Below are 6,308 nucleotides of genomic sequence, written 5' to 3'. Positions count from 1 at the left end.
CTCTGTGTGCGGCGCGGCTGGCTGCGTAGGTGGTGCGGCTGAAAGTGGGCCTGCTCCCAGGTCTGAACTCGTGCTGGCTAGAGGTGATTTTTGTGGCCGGTGTGCCGTCTCCCCTGCAGCATGCCCTGTACTGCATGATGTCACATCTGTGGACAGAAAAACAACATTGGCTCAGTGTCCCCGAAGGGCTGCATTGCAAGCGTCACAATAAATCATTTCACATTCCAATCTGTCCTCTGTCTCCTTGTGCCTCGAGTGCGTGACATGCCTTGTTGCCCTGTGACATTTACGTCATGGTTAGTGTTGCCCTGACTACATCTCCCGGAATGCATTGCCTGTCTGCACTGACACGTGTGGACTGCAGTGTGATTCTCGTTTCACAATGGGGGATGTGGGATAGGGGTAGGGGCGGCTACATTGCTGTGCTTTCGTCTTACCTTGGTGTGTTGCGGCTCTGGCAGAGCTGTCGGCGTCCCCAAGACCCACGACGCTCTCTTGCTCGAGTGTGGCCGCCACCAGCTCCTCCAGTTCGGTGAGGGCAGGTGCCCTGTTGGTTCCACCTCCGGTCTGGCTGGCCTCCTTCTGGATGTCGCCCATCTTCCTCTTGGTCACAATCCTCAGGTCATACCAGCGCTTTTTGAGGACCTCAATTTCCCTGTGGGTCACTCCCACAGCATTGACCTGCGCCTGGATGGCCAGCCATATGTTGCGCTTTTCGGCCTCAGGCACTTGCAGGGATTGCCTCCCAAACAGCTTCTGGTGCTGCTTCACCACCTCCTCCACCAGCACCTGGAGTTCCTTGGGGCTGAATTTGAGCTTCCTCCTCCTTTCCCCTCCGTCTTTCTGTGTGCTCTGGCTGGACATGCTGTTCGTTTCCCGCTCGCACATGCAACTGCTCCCTGCCTCTCCTCTGCACTCCGAGCCTCTCCAGGGTCGGCTAATTATGTACACCTGCCTGGGTGTGGCCACTTCGGCTGATTGTGTACACCTGCCTGGGTGTGGGCAGTTCCTGGTTGGGTGGGCTGTCGTTGCACAGGATTAGCTGTTTCGTCAAGTCATGTGATGTTATTTACCGAATCCGTACATACCGATTCGGTATTTTCCGATTCGGTAGATACCACCTCGGTATTTTCCGATTCGGTAGATACCACCTCGGTATTTTCCGAATCGGTAATTATCACCTCGGTATTTACCGATTCGGTGAATTCCGATTCGTATTTACCGAATGTTACCGAATCGGTAACTGTTACCGAATTTTTACCTACATATAACTTACCGATTCTAATTTACCGATTCGGTACGGCTCGGTATTTAAGAACCGGTAAAATGTATTTACCTACATGAGGCCCTAAGTGATTTGCCCAGAATCACAGCATGCCGAGCTGACGCCGGGGCTCGAACATGGTTCCCCAGCTCCAAAGTCAACTGCTCTGGCTGTAAGACCACATCCTCTCCCTTGACCCTGGGGCCACTGAAGAGTGCAGAAAGAATGTGGGAGCCAGCAAGGAGGTGCCTGCTTGTGCTCCAGGGGAACAGTAGAGTTTGAGCTCAATCGGAGCGTGAAACTGACCCAGGCAGAGATGGTGAAAAAAGTCCCTAAGCAGAAAGTAAAAAGCGGAAGCAGTCAAGTCCTGTGGCAATACTCCAGAGCCCACAAAATACATCCAACAGATCATCCTGCAGGATAAGCGCTGTAGGCTCGACCTTAAAAGAAAACTGAAGGACACAAGAGAGCAATATGGGCACAGGTCGGGGACGCAACAGCACATGGGTGAGACTGTAACTTGGAGTGCACAAGGTTGCACAGAAGTACACTGTGCTTAAAAGAGCGAAATGGTGGGGGGTGGGGCTTGAAGAAGCAAGCAACCAAGACACCTGAATAAAACATGCTTGCTCATGGAGTGCTTCAGAAAAAGAAAATGAACAATTCTCGAAAAGCAAGCACATTGTAACAATAGAAGGAGTTAATCAGAGAGGTGGTAAAGAGGCTATGCTCTACAGCAGGGATAAAGGCATGGTGGACAGTCTAAAACAGAATTAAGCAACTGTGAGTGACAAAACAAAAAGCCACCGGTATGCAATGGGTGAAATGCATTCCTAGGTAAGCTTTCAGCATGTCCCGAGTATGTCTGTGCAACCAGACAACAGCACTGTCTTGTAGACTTTGACCTTAAATTTAGCTCCCACACAGTGCACCCTCCTCAGAGCTATGTCTTTGAACATATCCATGAATCTCGGACCTTAAGTTGCCTCCAGTTGAAAATTAAGTGGGCGTTGCGTCTCTTGTGCTGTGGAGCCTCGAGAGGGAGAGAGAGCTAAAGGATGGGGGTTTGGGGGGCAGCCAACCGCTCAGGAGGCTTGCACCCCGTGGTTTTTGAGCCCAATTGGGCTTCGTTTTGGGATATGCCTTTTGGGCTGGCAGGCAGGTTATTTAGACAGCCATCTTGTGCTCTATGCCACTATATTAAGTGAGGTGACAAGGCAGCCGGCTTGGGAGGGTAAAAAGTTTAAGAATTTTAAATGTCATATCTTATTTTGATGAAGTTTAATCGTGCTGCGTGTGGCAATGAATTTTGGAAATTTTTAGGCCATGTGCCTTCTTGCGGAGCAGGCGCTTGGGCCTAATTAACATAGTGGCCTGCACGTCCGGCAATCAGCGGTGTGGCTGTGGCGGTGGGAGCCTTCTCCCGGACGCAGCCATGGGACACGGGCCTACAGCCTTACCACCCTGAAAGCACATGCTCTAGTCTGATCTCAGAAGTTAGGCAGGGTCGGGCCCGGTTATTACCTGGATGGGAGACCGCCTGGGAAGGCCAGCTGCTGTAGGCTTTTCATCTGAAAATGTGGCAAGATAGGTACCAGGAGCCAAAGGAGGGGGAAAGGAGCTGCCCCTTGTATTCAGTCGGTGGGAGGGGGCAGCTTCACATCTTCAAATTGTATCTGGGGGTGGGGGGGCGGACTGTTACACAGCACCTACCCATGCTTTAAGAGAAAAGGGGGGGGGCGAAGTAGGGGAGTGACAGTTAGGCAATAATGCTTGCCACCAAGTCAGGTTGAATAAGCCAGGGACTCAATTCCCAGCAGTGGTAGCAAAGTCAGCCCTTGGGGGTTGCACGAAGGATTGGGCACCTGGGTATACAGTGCATTGGCAGCATAGCTGACACAGTGAGGAGCAGGGGCAGGGGTGAGGAAAAAAAACTGTAGTTTTCAAGGCTGTATTTTGGAGAAGAGGTGACCCTAAGCCATGTGCCGGAGGGACCATGTTAAAAATTACAGCTGGGTAGGACAGGGGGCGGTCGAAGGCAGGGTGGTGGGAGGGCTGCCTGGAATGAGGGTGACTGTCACAGTCCAGTGGGACTGGGGGGCACAAGGCTTAGATGAGGTGGGCCTCAGGGGAGAGTGCAAGGCTGGGCCACGCGAGGAATCCCAGTCTCCTTGAAGTTGGTGGATGGATAGACTGGGACCCCTAGGGGGGCTCAGGCCACGGGAATCAGAGGAAAGGGGAGTAGAAGCAGGAGGCATCACCAGGGGACTGCGTTGGGCAGGAAAGGGATGGGAGGTAGTTGGGAGGGGTAATCGGCACAGACAATAATCGTGGCAAGAGGGAGGGCAAGGTAGGTAGGGCGGCTAACCCCGGCTTGCTGGACCATACATTTGCTTTGCGGGGGACGTGCCATGTAGTCAGGCAGCTCGGGAGAGTCACATTCAGCTCAAAGACCCCGAGGGGAAGGAAAGGCATGGTTTGGAGTGACCAGCCAGAGTTCGACGAGGGACGGTACAATGCCCCTATGAAGGTCAAGGATGGCCTCTGCAGCGCAACACAAAGTTGGGTCACCTCGAGGAGGTCTAAGGGAATCAGGAACAAAAGGCTATGATGGAAAGGCTGTATGCAGCCCACTGATACCCGGAGGTGGACATCGTGGAGGTAATACAGCTAGGGCGTGGAATTGCTGTGGTATGGGTAGACATGCAGGCAGGTTCTTGGGTCAAGTAAAAAGAATTTACACAGTTGGACTTTGACGACATTGTGTGGAAGAAGAGGAAATAAGTGAGGACAGAGGGGAGCCCAGCTGCCCTGTGTGGGGGTGGTCACATTAACGATGTTGTGCCTAGTATGTTGTAGGCTCGGAATGAGGAGAGGGATATCGTGCACAGGCTACCTCCATTCGAGCTCCTTCATGACTGGTTAAGCGGCTGGATCCGGTGAGGATGCTGACCTAGAAGCCAGGCAATGTCAATGGGGGGGGAAAGAGCTCAAGATAAGGTGTCAGCAGGGAGATCAAGTTCACCTAATTGATAAAGTGTCAATGGGGGTTTATGTGTGTGGCAAATAGGACCAGGACGTCAGTCTCTGAAAATGTTGGCATGCAAAAGATAATGGGGTGGGTATAGAGACACAGACTATGGGGAAGACAGGCAGGGGTAGACAATGGAGGGTCAAGGGGAAAAGGGGGAAAAGACACAAATGCACAAGGATGAGGACAAGGTGGTGAAAGGGAGTCACGAGATGATGATAAAGAAACGACCGTGATAACACACCTAGGAGCACTTATTATGTAAGCAGCCGCAGAGAAAATTGAACAGGGAATACATAGAGAAGTTAAAAGCACTTCCCAAAGAATTAAAGGGAAGGGAAGGGTCCACACAAAAAAATAATGAAAAAAGATATAAGGATGAGTTAATGAGTTGTTGAAGAAGCATCGGTGCCAAGGATAATAGAGAATTGGACTGCTGTTTTCCTGACATTCGCATGTGTTTATTGTGTAGAAACCCCTGAGAAGTGGCTTATTCAAATACACAGATATGATCAGGAGGACACAGACAACACATGGGGGTTAGGCTTGGTTGCACCATAAGGATGAATTTAGGGCCCGATAGACTGCGAACTGAAGGCCAAATGGGGGTAGATAGACACAGATCTGTTACCAGCAGACGATGGGAGTGCTTAGGTTCAGGAACCATCTATACCACTAGTAGTCTACAGTTAGTTTACGGCCTCTTCAAAACTGCACCACTGTGAGGGAGTGGGATACAAAAAAAAATAATAATCAAGGGCAGATTTCCAGAAGCCTGTGGGCAGGGCCGAACTGGCCGTAGCGGGCACCGGGCAATCCCCCGGTGCGCCGCACGGGTGGGGGCCGGTCAGGTAGGTACAAGTTCTGTTTAGACATTTGACTTTGCAGGTAGAGTAGTACGGATGGGAAGGACATTGTGCAGGAAATGGAGCAGGCATTAGCAGGGCGTTTGATACCACATTATCACATGCTTTCTCCGCAGGGACAAAGGAGGATTTACATTTTGGACATAGTTTCTGGGATGATGTCAATGGCATTACTGGGACAGCGTGCAAAGAATGGGAATAGAACATACAATTATACTCTGCTGCTACAGGAGCTAATGGTTTGGTTTATACTGGCAGGGTAGATAGTGCGCAGAAGACTTGCCAGGGTATTGGAGACATGGGGGTAGAAGTATCGCCTTCTTTGAATTTTTTCCTCTGGGCTGGCGATCAAAGTATGGGAACAGGAATCGTCACACAGGAAAGTCATTTGCTGGGTGGACACTTTTGCAGTGGTACACATACTCCATAAACAGTCTGTCAGGGAGGAACAGGTCTGTAGCTGCAGCAAAAGGGGATGTGGTCCATAGGCAATGGGATGCCGCAGTTGGTGGTAGGGTCGCTAGTAGTATACACTAGGAGTGTATATGGTCATGCTCAAGAAGAGGTCAGAGGCTTGGGCAAGGGAGGATGATATTGTCTAGTTTATCTTGACATTTGTTGACAAAGGTTTGTCCTAAATATGATTGCAGGGAAATTGCAGGGAGTTCCGGTTGGGGTAAGCCCTTTCGGGTACACCCTTTCTGCAGGTGAACTGGGCAAACGCATGCCTGAAGTGTTGGCAATGGAGACAGGGTTCAGATTTAGGATCACAAACATGTTTTGAAGACACTTGTTGGGAGAATTTGGAGTTGTTGCTGGAGAGCTGCAAAGGCGCTGAGGAGTCAGAGTAGTTTTCCACCTTGATACCTTGGAAGTTTGTCAGTGCATTTGCAATAGCCGATCCTGTGGGGAAAAGGGGAGCAGAAAGGTTGGTTTTGGAGTTAGTTTGGGGTGATGGGACAGGGATCCAGGTTCAGTTGTAATGTGGCTGAAACACTCTAAGCCAGATCAAAGAGGTACAGGTAAAGTGGTGAAGAGGAAGGCTTGCCTTGCAGCGGCTTTGTGCCCCTTTTCTTCCGGTGTTAAGCTGAGAAATATGTTTTTGGGTAGTTTTCTGCCGATCCTCAGGAGAGGTGGTGACAGCTGC

At 50.8% G+C, this 6,308-nt stretch overlaps 1 pseudogene; it reads left to right on the top strand.

Moving 5' to 3' along the window:
- Positions 1–2,710: 2,710 nt before the first annotated feature.
- On the top strand, positions 2,711–2,829 carry LOC146855488 (5S ribosomal RNA; annotated as a pseudogene).
- The last annotated feature ends 3,479 nt before the right edge of the window (positions 2,830–6,308 follow it).

The sequence above is a fragment of the Triturus cristatus genome, chromosome 4_1 (assembly GCF_964204655.1).
Source record: "Triturus cristatus chromosome 4_1, aTriCri1.1, whole genome shotgun sequence".
In the NCBI taxonomy this organism is placed as follows: Eukaryota; Metazoa; Chordata; class Amphibia; order Caudata; family Salamandridae; genus Triturus; species Triturus cristatus.
The sequence above is the reverse complement of the archived record's forward strand: the minus strand, read 5'-3'. Positions and strand labels throughout refer to the sequence as shown.